Here is a 26621-nt window from a genome sequence, read left to right on the forward strand (position 1 = left end):
AATGTAGGTTAATGCGAGAGAAATTCAATACAGTAAAAATGACAGATTGTAAAAATATATCGAGTGACAGGTTCATTGCGATGTAACCGCAACATAATCAAGTTAAAATTTGATTTCGAAATTTGTTAACATTTCTCATCAACGTAAATTGGACTGTGTAGTTACCTAGATATATATATATATATATATATATTACCTTTTAAATTTACTCGAAATGCTGGGCTGCACATGAATACATCTGACTGAATATTTCGGCGAGTAGAATTTAAAAGTATAAAGCGAATGTAGGCTTTTTTTGATTGACTAGATCTTTTAATCATCGGACTTAATCAAATGTGCAATGGTAAAATGTTAGCTCGTATATTATCTTGTTAGAATCTCTGAAGTTTGCAATCGATATTATACATTGGATATAATAAATAAATTCAGCTATACGCAGCATTTGAACCTGTGCCCACTTTAACAAATTTCTGTTGGACTCAAATTTGACAGAAGCTCTAAGTTTACGAAATTTACACAACTTTTTTTCTGTTATGATTTTCGAGGTAAGTGCAATTTTTTTCGGCTTGTAACAATTAGAGAGCTTTCAAATATCCATTTAACTCTAAACTATTTAAAGAATTCGCTTTTTAAGTGTTTCACATCGTAAATTTCAATAATAGTATGAAAATCGTGCACCCACATAATAAACGTTACAGTAAATAATATTTACGAATATTATTAGATAATTTTCTAGAATAAAGCAAACCATAGTTAAAAGCTTCGGCTTAACTTTTAAATATTTTTCTCTTTTCCAAACATCTGATGTTTAAACTAGCATCGCACATAAATGTTGTCAACAAATTTACCGGTCTCTTTTTGTCACATAACACTTGTCAAAATAATGAGGGGGGAAAACCTAACATCCATGTGTTAAAGGAATCGGCGGCAAACATGAAAGTGACATTTTAAGGAAACCAGAGCATACAAACAGTCATTTGCAATTGCATTTATGGTTGGTTTCAAATGTCAAACTTCTAACCAGTTCGAAATCAAAAGATTTTCAGCTTCGGCCTAGTTAGAAGGTACGAATATCTTTGACGTGGTGTATTTACAATCAAAGTATTAGAAACCTGCAGTACTTAAAATAAATGATTCAGTTTTCGTAATATGGATCCTAGATTTGAAAGACTTCAATCTTCTATACTGCTTCCTGCATATTAAATTCCAGGTCCAGTGTAGAGTGCAGTACAATAAAAACAATGCGTTACCCGGTCCATAATTTTTATATTCAGAAATTTTCGTAAAATGAAGGTCTAAGATCAAGGGATCTCCTGGTAGCAAGGAATCTTTGTGGCTCTGCAGATCTGAACTCCAGTTTGACAGCTTTTTAGGCAAAGCAACCAAGCCATTAAGACAATTATTTTAATTAATGAGTTGAATGGAATAGACAAACTACATGATTATCTAATCTGAAGAAAAGGCTTTTCATATATTGGTAGTTTTATGTTGTATCATTACGTTGGTCATTTGTTCTGATTTAGTGTCTATCGTTCGGACTTGACATCTCTGTCCAGATTTTTTCGGATAAGGACTGCAAATCGTTCCTCAAGACTCAAGAACGAGTCTTAGAAGAGATCCGTTCCTGTGTGACAAATGTCAATTGTATACAAATGTTGCTGCACGCATTTGGCGTGTTTCCCTATCATGCACCGGTGCCGAAGGGATCAATGACGCTAGCTCCTCGGAGAACCTTCGATTGTAATACCGGTGGAACAAGGACCGCCTGTGCTCTAAACAGTTTCTGCACAGAGTCAACGGTTTTTTCAGGTATTTGGGACTCCAGACCAGAGATGGCTGCTAAATTCAACAGTGCGGCGCACTTGGGATTTGTACAGGATCAGCAGTTGTGTACTATTAAAGAATCTGCGGGCCATGCATAGAACACCTAGCTTCTGTGAGGCTAACTTGGCTTTGGCTTCCATGGATCCTACGTGCTTGGGCTGGTCACTTAGAGTTACGCCAAGCATATCAATGGAAGGCATGTTGGAAAGATTGCTTTCATTGAAGGAGACTAGATTGTTATTTCGATGCCTTTTAGACGTAATCAGGCATGATTGGTCTTTAAAACATTAAATTCGACTAGGTTTTTCTTACCCCAAGAGGAAACCCTTTGAATGAACTGACTTCATTTAATTAAAGAATTCTCATAATTGTCTGGACTGAAAAAAGTTGACTCTGATTTTAAAACTCTCAAGTTCAATAAACACAAATACAATAGACATAGAAAATAGAGAACAATATAGTTCGAAGAACCGACTATTGATGCGATGTTCCTGATTTCAATTTGAATATAAGAACACATCACGAATCAAAGGTCGTGACACGTTGAATAATGCATAGTGAGATATATTATGGCTCGGATATTCCAAAATCATTTAGGTTCTGGTACAGATTTAACCCAAGTTTACTGAGTGTGCTTTTCTTTAGTAAAAAGTTCTTGAATAAAAATAAAACAATTCTACTACATACACTTAAGTACAAAAACAATTATGATCGACTAATCACTACATATCACTTAGTAGATAGAATACACCTTCGAATAGAAATGCCTTTTAACTAAATTGAATGGAAATCAATGTCAAAACTTACATGGCGCCTTTTGACTATTGGATCGAGACACCCAAACAGCATTGCATATTCTGACTCTCTTTTACTGCATGACATCGTATATCACCATTTCATTTGATTTTGAATTTGTGCTGAGAGACCGAGAGACCAAATTTCAGAACATAAAATTTAAGGGAAGATTGCTCACATTTTTGAATAACAAAACCCGCCCCCATCGCATTTTAATATTCTTATATATTTTCTATACTAACTAGCTAACCTCCTTATTTTTCTCGATGTATTTTGAAAGCAACAACTTGTTTTTAATTAAATTAATTTTTTGTTTAATATCGCTTCAAGGCACTTAACTGAGCTAGACAATCTACTTTTAGCCATGTATTATTTCATGTTTAGTAATATGGTGGTTGATAGTAATCATTATTAAAATCACGTAGTTCCATTCTCTGTTTTATTATTAAAATAATGTCATAAACGACCAGGTATTAAGACGTAAAAAAATGGGACATGGCATTGACGTTTAATGAACAATATTGAGTAGCCATAAAATAATGACTTAATCGTTGCATTCTACAAAACTTAACAACTAAAAGCTGCGGGCGTCATTATAATATATGCTATACAGTATTTTTTAAGGAGTCGTATTTTGTATTCAATTGTTATTTTTGCAATCAATATTGATATAGTGTGGTATAAAAAATGTGTAGTAGTTTTATAAGGTAATTATTAATTATTGGGTATCAGTGTCTAGTATTTATTACGGTAGTTACCTACCGAACAAGTTTAATGCTACTTCTATTTTGATATTCATGCTTTATATTATGCGTATTATTTAAAATAAAGACAGAATCTTGACGACGTGAACAAAAATATGCGAAGCGCGGTCCTGGTTGGTCAGACCCGCCGTTGAATGTGTCCTATCAAATCCCTAAAATAAAGTGAGAATCGTAACGACATAAGTAATGAAGTCGTGTAAAAACAATATATACTCTTTTACCCGGAAGCCACATAATAATTACTGCTCAGTAACCAACGTTTAGATTTGAATATAAACTCAACTTACTGCTTCAAATGCGTGTTCATTAACCCTGAAGGCATTAAATGATATACTTAATCAATTACATGAAAAAGTATTTATTGAAAAACAAAAACCTATAAAAAATGTAATACTATTAAATCATTCTCTCAATTATAAAAATTAAGCGTAGCCAGGAATTGACTCTGAAGATTAATGAATATTTACATTTTAACTCTTGTTCAAATTAATTTTAACGTTTTTGCCACTATTAAACTTTGACAGTAATTGGGAAAAGAATAATCAATTTAATAAGTTTTGTTTTGATTGATTACCCTGTTGCAAGGTTAGTAAGAAGTATTTTTAATACTTGTAATTTATTTATGGAGTTTTTAGTTATAGTCTATAACTTGGAATACTTACATATTCACTTACGTGATATGAATCTAGTTATAAAAACTCTGTTAACGTACAAATAGGTATGTCAAATTACAATAACCCATAAAGTCAAAGGATAAATAATATCTACATAAAAATAAAATCTGTTTATTTTATATGAGTACCGCAAAATAGTCTGTTAGCTATAAATAATAACTGCTCCCAACCATCTGGACACATTGAGACTATGGCATCCCCTATTGGGGTATGTTGTGAGGGTGAAATTAGTGAGGAGTAAAAGGATATGGGGAAGATTAAGGTGGGGGGATACCTGGCTATTCAGATTTGGTCACCAAACACGACTAAAGCCATTTCAAGCAACGTTTAAATTCTGAATGGTGGTCTTACACCGGTGCGATACTGAACCTATTTTCCAATCTGCTACGTGCCGCAAGTATAATATATAATATTTTCAATTAAGAAATTGTGAAATAACACAAATTAATAAAATAAAATTTACTTGCGCACGCCGGAGTTTGAGCTAGTCGAGAGCCTTACTCCTTGATATAATTGATACAAAATACAAAGACAGGCAAGAGACACAATTGATAAATATTTTTTAGCAATAGCAGAACATTTTTTCTGAATCCATTTAAATAATCAACAGAGGTGTCTACTTCAGCACACTGTATCTTATTATATAGTCGATACATGTTATCAAAATAAAAGTTTTTGATTTATTTCACAAAGAGCTATCCTATAAATCTGTCTTTATCAAAGTGGGCACTAACGCCCCCTTGTGGGCGCTTGAGGCTTTCAGGGGGTAGCAGAAGACTCGAAGAAAATTAGGGGCCACCACTTGGAGAACCTCCACGATGATTTTGAAAAACGATTCCAGTACATTTCAAACATGGACATACCAGACTGGGTGTTGGATCCTTTTTCAAATGTCAGCATAGCAAGTTCATCGCAGTTTGAAGAACAACTTATAAGAATATTAATTACCAGATTGGCTATTTAGAATTTTAGCTGCAGAAGCGAATCTCCCAACTGTGCACTGAGTTATTGTCGGTTGTTCAACGATTTAAGATAGCATTCCCATTGTCGTATTTGTGTGAACGTGGATTTAGTGCTGTAGCAACATTTCAAACAAAAAAGAAAAATCGTCTGCATATTATTGAACGCAGCGACTACGTATGTTTTTAAGTGAATTTGAGGCTGATATTAAAAAACTCGTCGAAATGCATCAGATTCATCCATTACATTAGATAAGTTTTATATTTACTTATTTATTTCAATACATACATTACAGTGTCTACCAAATTATTTACATTTGTATGTAATATATATATTTAAAACTGTTGTTAATATGGTGTTTGTTTTATGCTGGGTGTAAAGTAGGTTTGAGTAGGTGACACTGTGGTGGGTAATGTTATATTTCATGAACACCTCACTAGGAGAACCTGTGCTGAGGTGTTTACGTGGTTATGATTAGTGGTACAAGTATTTATGTGTATTGGTTTAATTTTCTTATATAAATGTAAGTAGGGTTTTTTTTTCAAAGCCTTCTTTTAATGTTAATAAAAAATACTTCGAAATAAGTATTAGTGATATTTCTTCACATCGAAATATTCTTTGATCTCAGAGATAGGAAATGGGCCACACCCTCTGTATTCTATTTATATTTGCAATAACTGATACAGACTAATATGATATATACGCAAAAGATTGTAATGTAAAAGTGAAGTTCTAAAATATGGGAGACTCTAGATTTTTTTTAAATCTGAACTGATCGGTGGTCAAAATAAGTTTGAGAACCTGTGATATAAATTATGAGATACGTGCGTAAAGGTCATAAGACATAACACAGTCTAGAGTCGACTGAGATAATTAGCGTAAGTTCAAGCTGTAATTACCCGATATTATATTCTTAAGTCTATTTTATTATTAACATTTAATTATGCCACTTTTATAGTTTATAATGGCGCACAACTATGTACGGGCTACATCTCTTCTGATATTATATTTCTTGTCACTACCCAACTCATTAATTTCATTTCATAAAAATAATAAAATCCTAGACAGTCTTAAATTCTCCAGTCTTTTAAAATAAAAATCAACTCTACCTTTCCCAATAATCATTTAATAAATGTAATGTCAATAATAATGGAGGGCAACATGGCAAATATAAAGTCAATGTCTGGAGTTTTTATTACAGTGTCCTCTGCGTCCAAAGTCGTAAACCTTTTTAATAAAAGTGTGTTATTATTTGAAGTGACCTGCCAGGTTAGTATGTTTATCTGTATCTGTTTGTAAATATATAAATTAGATATAGCCTAGGAAGTGTTTCATATGAAGTGACCTGCCAGGTTAGTATGTTTTTCTGTATCTGTTTGTAAATAATTAATTAGATAGAGCCTATGAACTTGAAATAAACTGTACAGCTCCCTTGAGGTGATTTTCACAAAAAAAGAAGCGTTATACAAATTATCAAACTATTATTATCGCAAAAGATTCCCAACCGTTCGGAACCATTGGGACTATGGCACCCTAAATCAGGGTATGTTGTAAAGCTGACAAAAGTGGGCAAGGGAAAGAGATGGCAAAGAGGAAGGTTAGGAAATATCTTGCTATTAAGATCTGGAATCCCCTTTTGAGTTATAGATTCTTATACAATCTTTAATCTCTCACAAAAAAATACATATTTCCATTCGAATGCGCATTGTCTAGTATTCGTGTTCTTGAGTTCACTCGTCTAAAGTATTTGATTAACTTAATCGTGTCGGGCTTTCCTGGGACATCTCTGACTTCATTTTACTTCCACTTGCGCGTCATATATTCTTCTTACACCTATTTCGTTGGTGTGATCGACACTCTTTTTTCGTCCATTAGAATTGTGCAAGCCTTCTAAGATTTCGTTATTTAATTTTCTGAGCTTACTTTATTTCCGGATCTCGTCAATATCAGTCAAACTTTGTTTTTGTCAACACATACACCTCACGGATATCAGTTCTACTGCATTCAGTATATTTTCGTCCTTTGCCAGTTCCATGCATCACTGTCATAAGATTCAGTAACACTCTTAATTAAAGCTCTCATACATAATTATACGCATTATCATAATTTTCTATGCAAATTGCTTGTGTATTATTAATTTGTTGTATAACATGTTTATTGTACACAACAAGGAAACTTGTTTATGGAAGATCATTATGTCGTAGTTAGTTTTTACCAGCTTATTGCAGTTTTGCATAATGTCATGTCATGTTATTATAAAATTACACACTACAAACATTATTTCAAAATATTAAAGTATGAAAAATATCCTGAAACAACACAATGATTCACTATTTTAATTTATTCAAAAAATTGACGAATTGGATTTCCTTTCTGAAACTTAATTAATAGTGGAGGGAACAAAACAAGCATACATTTGATAGTCAATCTTTTTTTTGCGATTTGCCGCTTGCTTTATGACTTATTGAAAATTAATGAAATTACAGTAAATTATTTTTTTACTATGAATATCGGCATTTTTATAATTGTTTATTTTTTGTCGATTTCATAGATAATTTTCAAAACTTGCATTTTTCGAAGCCCGCCAAATCGATCGAAATCTGATGGGGTACGCGTGACGTCACACATACCTCGGTTTTGTCGGTTAACAGTAAGGTCAACCCTCTTGGGGTTGGTATGAAAACAAAAACATCAAATTCAAACAAACCGTGGTAGTAACTTATGTACGAGTGTATGCAGCGTACCTTATGAACGCGGCTAGCCAACCCCTGAGGTAGCGGTTTAAGTGCTGTCAAAACTCGCCGACCAATCACAGGGCGTTTGAGTGTCTTACGGTTTTCATCATTATGTTTGCTTTACTCAAATGTAAATTGTTAACCTCGATACAGGCTTAGTCCTAGTGTGGTTGATTTTTATGAGTAAAAATATGATTTATGTATGATGAGATTAAATAAATCGTTTTTATATGTTTTATTAAATATAGTAAATCTGATCAGAAACTTCGTTTTTTGTTGATCTATGTGAATATATGTTCTTTGAGCCATAATATTTTTCACTCAAATTACTGTACCACAATCTACGTTGAATTATCCATAGGCATAACAAATATAACCAACATTTTAAAGAAAGCTGATAACACACATAGATTTACTTCGTGTATAGGTCACCAGATAGGAATGCTAAGTGAATATCCTGCAATACTTTTTCTGTGTAATAATATCACAAAACCGTTTTCATTACGAATTCCTGACATGACATCAGAAGTCAGAAGATTAAAAATATATCACCATATCCGAAACGGTTCAAATTTATGACAAATAGAGGAATTTCACATTACGAATCATCAAAATCAATATCAATCACCGTCTTCTAAGAATCCCGAAACTTTCCATATTCCTTTCCAAAGAACCAACTTAATTACAAATTTGTGGTATGTGTAAATATAAAAACTCATGGGGGGCTTTTTTACTATTTTGTGACAAACGTCAAAAGATAGTTGCTGAACTGTCTGAAGTGACGTTGTAATGTCGATGGGTAATGCAGTTGAGATGCTCTGTTTATTGGCGCGTTCTGATAGGCAGAAGTATAAACATGTGCATGGGATCTACGAGTATACTTCTTAGTTAACCTCTTTCAACATTTTTTGCAAGATTCCGGACTTATTTGGCCATAGTCCTCCAGAAATTTCTTCAATCTCTTGTTTGGACTTAACTGTATTTTCTCTTGTTTGTTTTCGTCTTTTTTGTAACATATACATAGTTACTTGTTGTTTTATATTTACATGTTTTTATACATCATTATTGGACCGTTGGTGTTTTATTTGTAATTTTTTATGTTAATCCTCCATGGTATCAATAAAAAATAATGTTCAGAAATATGTACTGGTCACATCTGCGATAGTGTTATTAAAACATTTAAACCAGTATTGTTATGAAAAAGTTTGTTTTTATAATTGTTAAAACAAGAACTACTAACCTGCAACGCAATCTCTAAGTAAAGATGGCGTAGTAACTGTGTAAGTTTAGACCGAATTAAACGTAATATATTTAATTATTCATTTGGTGTGTAGACATTTAGACTTAGACCCTTTTATGTCTTCCAGTCTCACACGTAGACGGATTTGAACTTTGAGTTTAGGAACCCTTTTCGTTTTCTTACCTGCAGTTCAACATTCAACTACTGATCTCTACGTGATGCATGATTGAGATGCATCCCTCGTTGAATTATTCATGCACCTCTGATCTGATTCAGATGTTGTTCGTTTCGAATCGAATCGTGTCTCTCTATCTCCCAGTTCTAAGATACAAATCATTTCTAAGTCCCATCCGTGACGATTTGATTCTATGACTTATGCGTGTTGTGAGAACACGTCTTTTCTTAATTTATGCCAGTGTCTTCCACGACAATACCCCGAAGAAGTGATTTGAATAAAATGCTGTTCGCATTCTGTCAAACTGCATAGTAAAAGACGAGATTGGCCATCTTGTTTTTTGATTTTATTGATTGATACCAACACTCATTAAATTTATTTTTATTAAGAACCTTCTTGTAAAATCAAAAAATACCTTAAGCCGAGGGGGATGGAAAGATACATGCTAACCAACTGTAGGAATGATGCTAGCAGTCACTCAAAGCAATTGGATAAGAAATGAATTTATATTGAAGTATCATCCTTTTTGTTATTCTTCAGATATCTTTTCCTATCGGAGCTATCCGCCCTGATGACGGTCTTCCGATAGCCAAATCTTGTCATTTGGCAATACTGTTTGGTTCAAGAGATACTGAGGCTTGAGGCTGCCCTAAAACCCAGAGGGTAAACGAGGTATCTGCTAAAAAAAATTAAAAACACAAGTTTAGTTTTTTTTCACGGCATAAAGCCATAATATTTTCACAATATGAGTCTTATTTTTTCAGCGGTTATTGCTTGATCCACATTGTTCATCCATTCTGTTATTATTTATGGTTAATTCTGGTTAAAACAATAATTAATATCAAATTTGTATCGATTACTAACTTGGAGAGCTATCTCGCATTTGTATCATTTACTATGTGGAGTACACATACCATCGCCATGTAAACTGGTATAATTTTCTAACCAATAAAAAAGAAACGGTTTCTTTCATATTTCGCTGGAAACTGGCGCTGGCTCGTGACAACATGACCATTCTCGATGGAATTGCATTTGTGGACTGTTTCCTGAATGAAGTAGTAGGCATTTATACTTGCATGAGATGAAATTCTTCAGAGTCCATATAAGATCACGCCCGCTGTGGGTTCTGGCTTGGACCGAGGTGAACTTGATTTGAAGACACTTTCAAGGCACTCGTGGCTTATTCTACTGGCATATTGTTGTTATTACTTATGTGGTTTACAGATCCGGAACAAGCTAGGCACCTAAACTCTTGGAGAACTTTCCTTCACACCTGAAAATGAAAAAAGTATGCAAAAATCAATCGTAATTTTTTTATATAACAAAAAAAATTTGGTAATACTTCGCCAGTATCGCACAGCTGGTAAAAAAATGAGCTACTCTTCCGTCTTCAAATAAGTGAATAGGGAGATGCACGGTCACTTACCATAATCATCAAATTCAAGGAAATAAAAACTTTGTGTTTTTGAGATTTAAAAACCGAAAACGTGTTCTATAGAGGCAACAACCTCACCTTTACCAACAGGGACGTGGAGTGAACCATCATTAAAATTCGTCCATATAAATCAGTTAATTTTTTTAGAAGATTCTAACTATTTTTTTCGCAGGTCAATTTAAACCCTTTAGAAACAGCGCCCCGGGCTAGTGTCCGAGTTGCCTCATCCTTGAACCGACTCTGCTTGTTCCCATATCACAAACATCAGATCTTACCGCAAATAATCCAATTTCCTATGGCATTGCCAGCTACCGCAAAAGGCCCGTTGGCCGTGATTTGCTATTGGCTACATAAAAATATCGTGTAAAGTTGTCAGCGGTCTTAATGGCATTATATTTATTTGGGTCGGATATTCGCCGAAATTAGCAATGAATTAATCAAACTAGTTTGTTGTCAAATGATTGGATCATTCTTTGTCATTTTTTTCATAGATTACGAGTAATCTATTATACAGCTAATTCAATTATAAAATATGAGTTTGCATTTAAAAGGATTTGTATATGTTTCAGTCGCCGATTCAGACTCCCATTTCGAAAAGATTTTTCAGAAAATCCATTGGAGTCGAGGTGGCATAATTAATAGCTTTATTATAAGATTAATCTTCTCAAATTTTTATATCTTCTTCGAATAGCCTTATGATTTATATTTAAAACAGAGCTGCTAATATACTAAAAAAACATGGTTTCATCTTGAATGGAAGATCAAAAGTTTGGTTAAGTCACCTTCTGTTACTAATGAGTGTGATTTGTCTTCTTGACAACGTGTATGGCTGTACTAATAATAGATTTGTATCACATGGCGGTAATACAAATACTATATCCTTGAAACAGTGATGCAATATCAAAGCTAGAAGTTATTCCAAAAGAAGAAAAAGTAATGCAAAATCATGTGTTTTTGGTTAAAAAATTATGTCGCTTAGAAATATTGTTCATTAAATTTTGCGAGTAAAACACTCGGTCTTTGAAATGATGGATCAAGTCACAGACATAGGAATTTAATTCATATGTCTATGGATCAAGTAGTTTTATAAGCACAGAAAAAATAAACTATCAGGCCTACGAAAACTGCTTTAAATTTCAAAATCTCCTATTTGCGAAACCCTTTTCAGTTATAGTTTTATTGTCTAGTGTGGAAAATTAAGTTCTTGAGAAAACGATCATAAAACATTTAAATAATTGTGTAAAAATCGTCAGAAAAATCATTATTGTGGGGTTAATATGTCAAAAAATATCTTAACGAATTTTGCTTCATATTGTTGTAAAAAAACAACCAATAAAAGATAACGTATTTTATTATAATGCATCTACGTTTATTAAAATATTTTTTTATTATTTGGTTTGACTGAGGATTGAATCTTCCTCCCCAGGAACTGGCTTTTTACTGATGTGAACTTCAAGAATATTTTTAGATATTTTTTTGATTTGACTGAGGATTGCACTTTCCTCCCCAGGGGCTGGAGTCAACAGCGCTAACAACTAAACTAAATCGCGATTGGGTAGGACCGACATTTATTTCTTAACTGCTGTAGTGCCATCCAATTTCAGAGAAATACAAATATCCGCGTGAGTTTGCATGATTAGCACCAAAGATTGATAAAATGCATTGTCATCGACAACGAGTCTATCTGCTGAGTTTCAGATGGATCTGGTGTTGGAAAGTTGGTCAATTTCTACTTACAAGATTGGTGTTGATTGATTGATTCATTCATTCACGAAAACAAGATCGAAATTCGAATAGATCTATTTAAAAAAAATCATTCTAGCTTAATAAATGTGTTAAAGAAAAGTTTCGTGTTTTGATACAAATACTTCAAGTTCAAAGATTTACTGCACAATCCTTTCGACCAAGTCACTTATTTTTTGTATCGCTTATCTTCCTTGTACTTATCTTTTATTAAAAACATGACATACAGAAGTGCAAAGCTATGTTTCTTTCTTTGTTGAATTCAAGATGGATGTTTTTTTTTTAATTTCATGGAAGTTTTCGTCTCAATTTTCTTATTTTTATGCACTCCTGCCAGTTAAGTAGTATATTACATTTCACCACTGCTTTAGTTTCCAAACCATTTTTTCCTTGGTAAGTAAGTCCCCAGCCGAGTCCTGACTCTCAACCCACGATCTCGTGCTATTAATAATTCACAGCTATGGCAGTCTCAATAATGCCGAGGAATTAATTTCTTCAAAGGAGCCGATTATATGCCCTATGACATTCACGATTGCATTTCTCCGCACATTGTTAGGAGGAGTGAAACATTTCAGTCTTGTTATTTAATCGCCGATTTAATATACCAACATAAGTACTCACTAACTTAACTGCAAACGACTTTACCCTATTTGAATATAATACCTTTGTCAGAACTTGGAACAATTCTTTTCATTATTGGATTAAATTTTGAAGGTTATAAGCAAGGTTAGTAATTGAAAAAAAAAGATGAAACAGAATCAGATACATAAAATGAAAAAGGTAACCGTCGCAACTGGGAATCGAACCCAGGACCTTTGTTTTACCGGAACAACACTCTAACCACTTAGCATTAGGTGGAGTGATTTTATTTTATTTTTTTAATTTTTAAATCTCAATATGTTTAAGGCCTTCTTAGATGGTATGAAAGGGGGGTATGTAAATATAATGTTAGAGGGAATGCGCTTTTATTAAAAAACTATACTTAATAATGAAACGAAAGTGGTGAAAATATTTAATAAAACACGACTCGTTCGAAATAGTGCAAAAAACTCCCGACAAATGCTTGAGTTCCATTTAAAGATACACTGTGAATTTTGTCATGCCTCTAACATATTAAATAACAGAACAAAACGTGCTTTCAATAATTTTCGGAGCTTATTTTGCGGTTTTTTTCTGGGAATTTCGTATAATTAACGTTTCGGCATAACAAACATTGTACATTTTACTTTATATTTTTTTGAAACTTAAAAACTTTAAGAGTTAACGATAAACTTGTTATAAATCGGTAGAAATTGGGAGAAAAAAGACAATATTTATGAAATTATCATTGATACAATGACCATTGTTTCTGATTGAATTTGAGTACAGTTTGATCGTACAATTTTGAGAAACTTCCTTTTAAAGCAACACCAATATTTTGAAGAATTGTATTGTTGCTGTCGATAAAAAATTATACATTAAGTTGAGTACAATTTTATCATTTGTACCATTATGAAAAACTTCCTTTTAAGGCAGCAACAATTTTTAAAGAATTATTGTGCCATTGATTGGATTAAAAAAATAATCCAGTTGCACAGCACCCAACAAAAAACCCAATACCATTTTTCAGTCATTCCATCGACTATTTCCTGTATAAGCAGTATTATATGGGCGCTATTAAGCCCACCTGATCGATACATCAGTTTAGCGTCTTTATTAAGCAATTACCTCCCCGCGGGTGAATTATTAGTCGGTCGTAATCATATCTCCCCCTTTGCCCTTTGTGCCTGGACCTGCCCACAGTGCCCACGGCCACGGGAGGCTGTTGAAGGAAATGCCATCTTGATAATGAGGCCTACTTAGCTTTGAGGATGAGGAACCGATACTTACCTTAAAAGCAGTAATAATGAAATTTTGAACAGTTATTTTATGCCAATCGATTGTATAAGTGACAGAATTTTATCCTACTGTTATTCAACATCAAAGAGTTCTTCATTACTGCTTCGTTATTCGATAAGTTTATTAAACGCCATTTAGTTATATTGACTGAGCTTAGTGAAAACTTGTTTTATCTCGTCCGTTTTGCATTTCATATGTCTGTAAATTTGTTTGTACGTTATGTTTACGTTTCATGGTGGTGGTCGTTTTAATGTTTCGGTAAAGATTATTTTTTTGAAAGTGAAACCGTCGCGTACACTTGGACTTAGTAATAATACCTGGCTGAGTAAAAGTTTAAAAAAATCATCATTCTGAGTAAAAATGAACATCGTGAGTGACGTTTCTTTGGACAAATTGTCTAAATCCTTATTTGAAATTCAAAAAAAATATTTTGTAAAATATGTTATTGTTTACGATTTAGTAGGTAGGTAATTAAGTACCTACGTACAAATCTAATGATTTCAGAGCAAATTTTGGTTATGATTTATTAAGAGAAAATTAGAAACATAGTTTTTTGGACCAGAGGTCTACTGTTCACAGAACTACTAGTATAGAATGTACCTAATGCACACTGCAGCTTGTTTTAAATAGGTGTTTTTTTACAATGTCATCAAAGTCAGTTGCATAGTTTTTATATCATAATCTGGAAGTATGTATTACAACGTGGGCGCAATACGACGTATTATGCTGTCCCGAAATTCGACCAATCTTTAAGGTATTTTAGCCTTGACCGAGCTAAGCTTGTATTGCCTTTTGTATAAAGGTGTATCATTTTTAGATTTATAGTAAATTGCTGTAATATTATTTCCAATTGCGTAAGACTGTCCCTCAAGCTTATATCAGGCTTAAGCGTCAAACTGAGCGCTGTCTTTTATACCAAGAAAGGATAATTTTAAGCTCTTTTGGCGACTCGCATGCAATTACAAAGAGGGATGATTTGACATTATCATATGTGGCACAGCATGTTAGTTATGCTGGACGTTTAAACTCTGGAAATAGTCCATTCTGAAGTCTGAATACTATAAGAGAATTTTCTTCAGAAGAAAGGCGGTTTGTAAAATAAGTAAAAACTTATAAATTAAATAAAATAAAATAGTAATAATTCCTCAATTTTTATCACGATTGGGTATCTCCATAAGAGTGAAGAAGATTTACTATTAGAAGAGTCAAGTTACTGAAAGCGATTTCTGCTTTGTTCAAACTTATATCTTCTCATATCTATTTGCTGTCAATTTAACCATGTACTCTCAACAAATAAGTGATTATCCCACTCAAATTACCTTTAAATTTATAAATACGCCTTAACGCAACTTTGAAGGGTTCTTAATATTTCTAATGACCACTAGAAATCATTATGTTTCTCTTTCACTAACCATAAATTATATTTAAAAAGCAATTAACCCATCGCGTTATTATTTATTGGTATGTTTCATAACATGCGCTCATAATACTTTCTCTGTAATTTCTGAAATGCAGCCTCCATTCTGAAATATTCCAGATGCAGGCTTCTTTTTGACTTTTATGGTCAGGTATTTATCTCTAAGGGCCGATTGTTCAAATGAAGATTAAAGGTAACTACCGGTTTAAGCTATGGGTAGTCATGCTAAAGGTATACAATTAATACTTTCTGAATGATGTACGACCTATCTCATATATCTGCCTATATCTAATTAGCTTCTAGTAAACTTCGTGGTACTATGCAAGTTGGTTGCTACTCGAATTACAACTAGCAAATTAATGATATGGAATTCGTGAGTGAGCAATCCTGAACCAATAATAAACCACGTAATACTGGTATAGATTTTCTGTTGCTAGAGTTTAAAAGAACTTATATTCTTATATGTTTTACAAGGTTGTGATCCCAAAGGCCTAAATACCGAATGATCGACTTCCCGTAACCCAAGTATTTCTATTTGGGAGGCGGGTATGGGTACCGTCGCTCCGGAAACCATTTATTGGATAACCAACACTCCTACTGCCATAGAGCACCCAAAGTAGTTCAATAAGTTTGGTAACTTAGCAGGGGTGCGCGGGTTCATGGGGTGAGGTTTGCCTAAGTTTTGGCAGGGGATGCGTTTTCCCACCTACCGGCTCTCTGTCAACCCTTCGGCTTGCACTATACTTAGGGATGGATTCATACGACCGTCACTCCTGGACACATCGACCCCCAGATTCCTACCCATCCCTCATAGCTTTTTTCCTACCCAGAACTTCCTCACCTTCCTTTCCCTAAAACGACCATCCATAGAGGATCCCCAAAGATGACATAGGCCCTGAGATATATTTTTTCCGCTGGGCCTACTGTGTGGGGCTAGTGTAAAAAAAGTTTACAAATGTTGAAACATTAAGTGAGTGCATAACTTCCGAATTTAAAATAATGTTTTTTTTTAATTATCTCCCAAATGTTGGTAGAATTCTGTTTTTCCATCAGAATCCATCATTTGTAATATGGCTCCACGCAATAGTGTATAATGAAAATTACAATAACTGCTGTCTTATTCCATGTTTTTGTCGGTATTATTATTTTTCCAGTGTTTGTGACAACAATAATAAAAAACATTGATAAAAAAATTAAGCACAAAATTAATTTATAGACACTAAAACAGCGGAAGCAAGTTCAATAATTATTGAACCGTAGATAAAGAGAAACATGTTGATTCTATTAATATAATTAATACTATTCCACTGTGCTGCAAGAAGACCTCTCTATTTTATTTTGCCTGACAAATTTAATATAAATTCGTATTAAACACGATTTACCGAGAATAAATTCTAGATTCCTGGACATAAATATTACTTAAACGTAGCTGTGAATGTTGAAAATATATATACATTACCTCTACATTACCTGTACGCTTTACCAGGCTTTAGGCTAAACGACACTTTCTGGGGCTGATTTACTACGAATTAAGGAAATCTTCAGTACTCTAATAGTACCAACGTGAACATGAACCTAGATCTTTGATCCTTATCTCAATGTGGTTCGTGTTACGTGGTTTCTAGTCATAATAAAGTATAGAGATTTAAGGTGGGGAATTAAATGAACTTAAAGGATAAATGTTTGTTTAAGAAGGTCTTAGGTAAAATTTTAATTTACGACCAATTTTTTTTTGTAACCAAATAATTTGGTTAAAAAGAGGAAAGTTATTTCGTCAGAATTTGTTAGATTTTATTTAATATCATGAGGCTAGTCTCTAATAATGGGGGTTTTCTTGAGTCTCACATATTCATTAATTGCGACGAATTTGTAACGTATATAAATATATATTTTTTCTTTTTAGACCGATCCCTGTGGATGTATGTTATTTATATTTAAGATTAATGACAACAGTACGTTACCATTAAAATATTTTATGTAAAACGGAATTAAATTTTTATAAAAAATGTTTTTCACTCACTGGATTTTATTTTTGACTAGAAACATCTGAGATTTAAGTAATACGCCAATTATAAATAATTAAAATAAACCCCTCGATTACAGAAAAGTTTTCTAGGATTGTAAAACACAACTTACCTATATTTATCGCACACTACTCTCGTTTGGGGTATGTGCACTTATTACCTTCGAAACGAGAGTGTTAACATAAAAATAAGATTTTCCACTGTAGATTGATTAGTATTGACATTTTCCTTTAATAATCAGAGGTTATCGTAGAATTTTTTAAGATAAAATTCTCTTCAAGCAATTTCAGTTTTACGTCTTATGCTTTTTGTAGTAAAACTTGAAATGAAACTTTGTCATTTAACGTTAGAGTAACGTGCCAACACCTTTTATATTTACACAAAAATTATGCCTTTTGATATGTTTTTTATTTATTTATTTTTGTATTTATTTGTGTATTAGGAACGTTTAACATAGTGATACAAATTGAGAAAATCGAAATAAAAGTTAGGTCTTTGATCTCTCTTCATTTGGTATTTTTGATATTTTATATCATAATAAAATAATATAAAAAAATGGTAAAATGTTTTGCGGCGTACAAAAATGTTTGTCGTTTCTACAAATCGGGTTAAATAAAATCTGATATCTAATCAGAGACCTATAGAAGAGAATAATTTGACACCGGTACTGAAACTGTCCATCGAATTGCTTCGATAAATACCTTCTTGAGGCTATTACTGACCGTTTAACTTCCAAAGGTGACCATTACAGTTAGTTTGTGGCCAGTTAGTTTCGCTGCGTTCTCTTAATTGCTGGCCTTAAATTACCACACGTTAAAAGTAATTCAATATTTTGTTGACAGCTCTTCGATACTATCGACCACTGAACAGTAAACAGATAGAAGTGTGTTGTTGGCGTGTCCTAAGTATGCTCATTTTTTCGACATTTGTGACATTGATTACACATTTTCAAACATTTGATCGAGCGGTATATACCTACTCTATTATATACCACGATAAATTAACAGGCCTTATTAATAAAATATAAATTAAAGAATGTTTTATCGAATTGACTTGATAATATACATTGACAATATCATTGTATCAATTTTCGTTGTAATGCTAAAATATAAGGATTTTGATTTATCATTCGATTGTTCCTACATCATGATAATATATTCGTAATTTACTAAAAAATCTCAGGAAACCTGTTAATTTATTCGTAAAGCTGACAATACCGTTTTTATCGGAATTACCCAAATTTTTAAGAGATTCTAAATAAATTAGCAACACTCACTGGTGAAATACCATAATTTAGAATCAATACGTATTTGATGACTATATAGTTGTACTTCCTAACCTTTCTCTACCCCATCTAATTCCCCTCAACCTACCCCAACTGGGGTTGCCTTAGCCTCGCTGGCTCCAGACAATTAGGAGTAGTTGGTTTATTCCAGGTATCGTCCAGATCAAAACCCACAATTCGGAAATTTACTGACCACATCTGAATAGCCAGGTAATTTCCAACCATCCCTTTACCCACATACTACATCTCCTTACTTACTTCAGCCTCCCGATATACCACAATTGGGGATGACATAGTCTCACTGGTTCCGGACAGTTCCTGTATTCCAGATTACACACTATCAAAAGACCACTGAGATTTGAAACCTCTGCTTGAAATGGCAACATCCGTGTTTATTGGGCAGATCTGAATGGTAGATTATTTCTCAACATTTCTATAGACTATCTACTTTCCCTCTTGTGCTTTATGAACAAAAAAAAAATTATTCCGAAATTCTTTCTTGAGCACAAAATTATTTGCATTGAACTGTTTAAAGACTTAAATCGAAAGAAGGAGTCGAAAGTGATAAACGTTTTCTTTGAAATCAGCTCATCACACTTCTAGGGTATATTTGTTCAGTGCTATTTCAATTCAATTCAACTCAACGAACTTAGATACTAATTTAATGAGCCGGATTTTTTCTTTGATGGCTGTAATGTTGTTGTTATTGCGCAAGTTAACGTTTGTAGGCAAAACGTTGTCAAAATCGTTGAATTATGAAGTTTTATTCAATAAACTGGTTGGTAAAAGCACAATTTCATAACGTGTTCGGATAGTATCCCGTTTGGAGATGACAAGAATGATTGTAATGAATGGTAAAGAACGAAAACCTGCATATTATGCAAGTAGATAAGACATCCCATACATTATCTATGAAATTATTGACAGGGTACGTAATGTAGGCAGCTGCATGCAAGTTATAATCAAGATAATTAATGTCATATTTACAAATAATTTAAAAGCACGTTTGTCTTATTTTTTGAATCCGATAAATTTTGTTTTATTCATTTTGTGATGTATTATTATTAATATTTAGGTGATTCTTTTTATTTACAGTAAAATTATGCTTACTTAATTTAATAAACGCTTTATTTATAAACAAGTTCTGCAGTGTAAATATCATTGTGCGTGACAGCTGTTTCGTTTACTAGCCTATCAAACTAGGGTGAAGCTACGTATCTATTTATAGTATTTCTTTATATGATCTTGTGTCTATGGAGCTTGTACTCTAATCTTTTGACAAATTGCTTTTATTTTTATTACCAATGCCCCTATTCGTTTCCGAGTTAATTATCGGAATTGATGAAATTTTATTACCTTGTAAATAGAGTTCTACGAATTGAAATTGGTAGCAATAAAGAAAAAGGTAATATGTATTATTATTAAATCAAAAACGACATTTTCAAATAATAAAACATAAACATAAAATAATTTTAACATAATAAAATAATGCTACGTTGTCATTGATGATAGCTTGATGGGTGACAGCTGTTTCGCTTTATAACTGTCAGCAAACATTTCTCACTTCTTTTTTTCGTAGATTTATTTTTCAACCACACCATAATATGGGTTGTGCCTAGTTTGGTGACCGAGAAAACGTAAAATTATTGCAAAGGTTAAATTGTGGATGAATAAAAATAAAAAAAAACAACAATGCCTTCTGAAGACGAAACAATGGATAGGTAGGGTATTTTAGGCAGCTATAGGTCCGAGTGATGTAGTACTTAATATGTATTTTAACAATAATAATAATATTTGGATGATTTTTATAGTGCCGTTTTCGTGAAAAATCACCTCAAGGGTGCTGTACAAGTATATAATACATTTATACTATGTTATTACTAACTATATATGGAGATAATATACATTACAATACTTACCTGGTAGGTCACTTGAGATTAACACTTAATTAACATTAACTAATTGTTTATTAGCGAAATTTAGATACAGGATTTAGGACATAATTGGATATAACTGGACTTTCTTTCAGGAATGGCATATTTAATTTAAGGGTATAACAGCTTAAAAAGTTTTTGGTTTAGACCTGAATTCGGTTGGATCTTAGTTCCGGGGGGAGTTTATTCCAAGCCTTCGGCCCAGATACTCCGAATGCGCGATCACCAAACTTAGTATTTGGCTTGCGCTTAGGTTCCATCAGTCTGCCTACAGCTGATGATGTTGCTGATCAGAGTTGACTGCCTCAGACCAATGTACATATTATATGTCTGTTATTTTCCGAGCAGAGCTTTCGAGAAAAAAATCGCACACACTTGATTGACAAGTCTATGAATTTTAATTGTGACGCTAACTTTTACTTATTTGAATAATTTTTGTTTCAGAAAACTTGGAGAGGGAAGAGTACTAAAATGATTAATGAACAGGTAATGTCACTTAGATAATAAATATTTTTAAATATCATCAGACCAGCTTGCTTACGGTGCTTCTCTGTTTCTTTTTGGCACAATCGATCATGGTCTCTTCTTGCAACATGATCTGTTTGGTCAGCCCACTCTCACTTCATCTTAGTGTTTTTTTCATGGCATCAAGTGCATCTTCTGCTTTTTAATATTATTATGGTTTCAAACAGTGGCGGCTCGTGAATTTTGGGTGTACTAGAGTGCTAATATTACAAAAAATGCCATTGTTGATGTTGTTGTAGCTGAAAACGATTTTTTATTTTTTTTTGAAAATTAAATTTACTGTGTGAACATTTTTAGGAAATTTCAGTTTGGTCAGCACCCCACGGATTTTATTTTAGGGAAATTTTTTTTTCAGTTACAACAAAATCAATACTGCGATTTCTTGTAATATTAGAAATCTAGTACAACCAAATTTCACGAGATTACTGGCCTTGAGACTCTCAAGGCCAATAATCCGTTTCTCTATTGCTTTCTAGGCAAGTATTTTTAGATATAATATCTTCTTTCCATGTTAACACCAATGCGTACCTACAGCCAGCTTTCCAAGGATATTAAATACAGACTAAATGTATCTATAGAACGGGTCGTTTTATCGATTCGTTTTGTGTAAGTCGGCTCGTTTGTGAAACGATCTACAGGCATTTTTTTCCTCTTTCATATAATGTTTTACAAAAGAAAAACTACCTATAAAACACATTTTAACTTCTAATCTAGCAATTAACTCAGTTTCATTGATTGAAACCGTAGGTGTAAAATTTTATTCCTAAAATCTTGACTACGTCATTGAAAAGGCTTTCTTGTTTTGATTAGATTATTATCATACTACGAAACTCAATAAAAAGCTTCCTACAGGTGACGTGATTTCTACGGGAAGCTTAGTAAAACTTCTCGACAGTCAACCATAAATTAATTCGATAATTAATCGCTACCAGTGATTCGTGTTCAGATAAACAGATTATTCGAAAGTATTCTGATTAATTAAGATATTGATTGATAACCTGTAATCAGAAGTTCCAAAATGAAGTAATTAAAGTCGATTATTGATCAAATGTAATAATTCTTTATCGGTTATCGTTGGGACATCGGCAGGATAGAAGTGAACAGAGATATCATTGTAGCGCCCGCTTTATCTCCTCGGGTTGTGATTAAAATGCCTGGATGATTAGAAGGCCGTATTATAGATTGGATCCATATTTTGATATAAATATCTGCCCTTCGATAAAACCACGTACTTCATCTTCCCGATGGGCACTTCGATTAATGGAGAATCACACGTACAGGGCTATTCTGTTAGATAGAGTGGATTATGTGGATGAAAGAGAGAATAATTGCTTCTTTCCATGGTTAACATCACCAAATATTTGTTTTCTACCGAATGAGTTGAAAATGCTCGTGCAAATAATGGAAATACTAATTTAACCTTTTTAATCGTGTTTTGTCGAAGAATAATAATTAATTAATATATCATTGAAGAAGAGACAATAATAATAAACCCAAATGAAACATGAATTAGAACAAGACCCAGAAAAAAATAACGGTCTCAACTGGGAATCGAACCACGGATTTCTGTCTTAATGAAACAACTTCTGATCAACTTCAACTAATGAGATCTGATTATTATACGTAATTTGTTCGACTAATAATCAAATTAATAATTTTATTATGTTTTATTGAAGAAGAAGCCAATGTTTACAAATCGCAATGAAATTAGTAAGTAGCAGAAAAAATGACAAAAGACCTATTTTATAAAGGTAACCCAAATCTCTGTTTTACCGAGATTTGGGTTATTTTATACATTTTTTTAAATGATCCACACCTAATTTAGTTTTATTTTAATTTCTGTTATTACATTTTCCCGTGTTATTACATGTATTTATGGATTTTGTTACTTACTTTTTTCATTTATGTACCTATATATTTTCGTAAATTTTTGTATTTTATAAATTGTTTTAGTTCAGTGAAACAACTTAAATAAATTATTAATAAAATTTCGGTTATATTTAAATTTCAATTTAAGAATTGCTAGTAATATATTTAATAAACTTTCAAATGAATAGTTCTTCTCAGTATGTAGGACTCAATTGAGACATTGGGAGAATGCTTTCCCAGTAAGATAAAGTGTCTGGGTTCAATTCCCAGTTGCGACCACAACTTTATCTTGTGTCTTTCTATGTTTCATATTGCATTGATGTGTACAAGCTTCGAAAGTTATTCCAACAATATATAGAATATTTTATTGGGAATTCAAGGTACTGGAGATAGTCAGTTAATTGTTCTGCCATAGTTAAGTAGAACTGGTACAATTAATGCAGTGGTCAAAACCTTAATTGGTTAAATTTGTACTTACCAACACATTTCCACAAATCACACAACATTCTTACATGTAGAATACCCCACAAAGGCGGCAAAACCTTTACCCAGTAATAACCCCACCGCTAATTACCTCGATTAATTATTATTTTAACTTATAAACACTATCCGGTAACAGTATACTCGGAGCACAGAACTGCGCGGAGAGCAAAGAGGCAAGAAGTTATAGAGGCATTATGCCCATCCAACGCGCGACGAAGCGGTGTCACGGGGACAAGGTCATTACTTACCAGAGGCTTATACTAGTACAGTACCTATACTTCTAGGTTCAACTTGTATCGGCTGTTTTGCTGCTCTCCTGGTGCTCAAAATGTTGTGCGACTAGGTTTTTTTAGTTATTTTGTTACTGTTGTGACCATATTATTTAATATATTATATGTTCATTTGTAACTTTAAAAACAGTGGTTAAAACTATTTTTATTATTATTTAACTAACGCAGACCCATGATAATAAGTATAGGAATAGTGAAGCTAAAAGCTTAATCTATAAAAAAATTACTGCAGAAGAATGTTCAAGAAAAATTTTCACGAAATATTAACAAAACTTTTATTCATTATTTCATACGTTATTCGTGACTATCATGATAAGTTATGTAATTTAATAAATTATGTTAGAATTCTTGACACACAAATTCCATTAAAAAAAACAGTTAATAGAACTTTTTGTTTAAAATCGTAAAGTTATACAACAAGGGGTAGGTGTAACGGAATTATTAAATAACTGCACAATTTTAAAGGTGAACACAATTAGTATTTTTTTGGGTACAGTCAATTTGCAAGTACATATGCAGTTATAGTTATAGCAGTTCAACAATAGTAAGACAGTGTGATAAACTTTAAAAACTCGTTTGTGGGGTGACTGAGGAAACAGGCTACACCTCTATTATTCCTCCCAAAGGATAGTAATATGTTCACTAACCCTTTATTTTATAAAAAGTATTTTCTTCCTCTAGGTTAGTTGAATTCCTAAAGTCGACGATTTACTAAAGCGTTGCTCAAGTCAGACCTACCAGAGGTTGTCGAAGCTAGGTAATTTAACTTTCCAGAACAAAACATAGACCGATTAAAGATGTGCACCTTGCCATACATTCTGACTTTGGCACGACCAATTTGATTGAGCCATGTCTTTCTGGGACGTCCATACGTATTTTACCTTTGTGTTCATAAGTTTATGTTTTCCTACTAATAAGACAAGAACAAAAATGTAGTTCTGACACTGAAAATGAATTGTTTCATAATTACGCCATACCTTACCGCCTACCTCCCAAAAAAATATAACATAACATTTAATGAACGAATTCCCACCTAATTTACATACACAGTTGGTATAAAATTATTGTAAGTTATGTATTTAGTCCAACTTGCTAGCGTGTTCGTACATATTATTGAATATTAACTCATTGAATATGGCTGGGAAACCACTGCATTTGAAGAACACAGATCAGGGATGGTGAACCTTTTTATTCATGTCTCAAAGAATAAGTAATTAATTTTAATCACGTTTCAACAATATTCGATCAGTTATCATGTGTTTTTACAAACGTAAATGGGATAGATGTTCGATGCAGACAGATAAATTCACAGCAAAGAGTTGCAGACGATTTTGTTTACTTATTGCTTCTCACTGTACGTAAATCATAATTTTTTCACATAAAAATCAACCACACTAGGACTAAGCCAATTAAATGTATCGAGGTTAAAAATTTACACATTTGAATGAAGCAAACGTATAGTAATCTCTAAAATGGAATATCAATCTTCTGTCAACACAAACATGTTAAAGATTATATTTTTACCCGGCCTCCGAGCAGAACGATGAAACGCAAGAACTGATTCACTTTTGAATAGCACATTTGAGTTGAGTAAGCAGTATTATATATATGGACCTATTTCTTTTAATTAAGATTATTACTACACAAATTAAAGAATAACTTTGTTTTAAACCACTTTATTACATTTATAGACGTCGACCGGTTTCGGTTGAACTCAACCTTCATCAGGACAGTACAAATATAAACTAAAATATAATACAGAGGAAGATTATTAGGTAAACAATAAAGAAAGAGAAAGTATATAAATGTGAGGGAGAGAGCATCAGGACAGCGGAGTAGGTAGTGGGGTCGGGGAGGGGTGGGGATTACCCAGGGAGAAAGGAAACATCAATAAAATAGGGCTTTTCGTGAGTTCTATCTGTTTGTTTAAAATTGGGTAATTATTTTTATTTTTACTTGCTTTTGAGATTTCCAATGATTCTAGATTATTGAGACGTATTCCTATTTTATTTTTATGTATTATTTGAACTCCTGTCGTTCTATTAAATGTATGATTAGTGTTAATTAGGTGTTCGGCGAATTCTGAAAAACCGGTATTTTTTAAACACCTGACATGTTCTTTTACTCGAATATTTACATTACGCGCGGTTTTACCAATATATATTGCCGGGCAATCGTTGCAATTAAGTTTGTAGATCCCAGAGTGGCTAAACGTATCTTCTTTATCTTTACAATTATTTAAAAATTTGGCTAAGTTATTATTAGTATAGAAGGCCGGCCTAATTTCTGATGGAAGTTTAGATGTGCAAAGGGAAGAGAATTTACTTATGAACAAAATTCTACGCCATTGGGTAGTTAAATTATTATTATTAATAGTTGGTAGAGCATTATATAGAAATTTATTTGTTGCGATTCAACATTTAACTTCAACATTTTTAGAAAACCTACATTTACGGACACCGTAATCGATAACACCTCCAACCACCCTATCTCACATAAACATTCCTCCTTTCACAGCATGATCCACCGGCTAGTCACCATCCCATTATCTAATAATAATTTTTCTAACGA

At 32.9% G+C, this 26621-nt stretch overlaps 1 protein-coding gene across 2 annotated transcripts in view; it reads left to right on the top strand.

The window, feature by feature from the left end:
- Window positions 1-26621, top strand: part of cv-c (RhoGTPase activating protein) — a 605856-nt gene that overhangs the window by 44353 nt on the left and 534882 nt on the right. For both annotated transcript variants that reach the window (XM_089640430.1, XM_089640431.1), the window contains one exon: window positions 21328-21369. The gene's annotated coding sequence lies outside the window, so the exon portion shown is untranslated. The remainder of the gene's footprint in view (window positions 1-21327; window positions 21370-26621) is intronic.

The sequence above is a fragment of the Hesperophylax consimilis genome, chromosome 15 (genome assembly GCF_061612785.1).
Source record: "Hesperophylax consimilis isolate HC1 chromosome 15, BYU_Hcon_1.0, whole genome shotgun sequence".
In the NCBI taxonomy this organism is placed as follows: domain Eukaryota; kingdom Metazoa; phylum Arthropoda; class Insecta; order Trichoptera; family Limnephilidae; genus Hesperophylax; species Hesperophylax consimilis.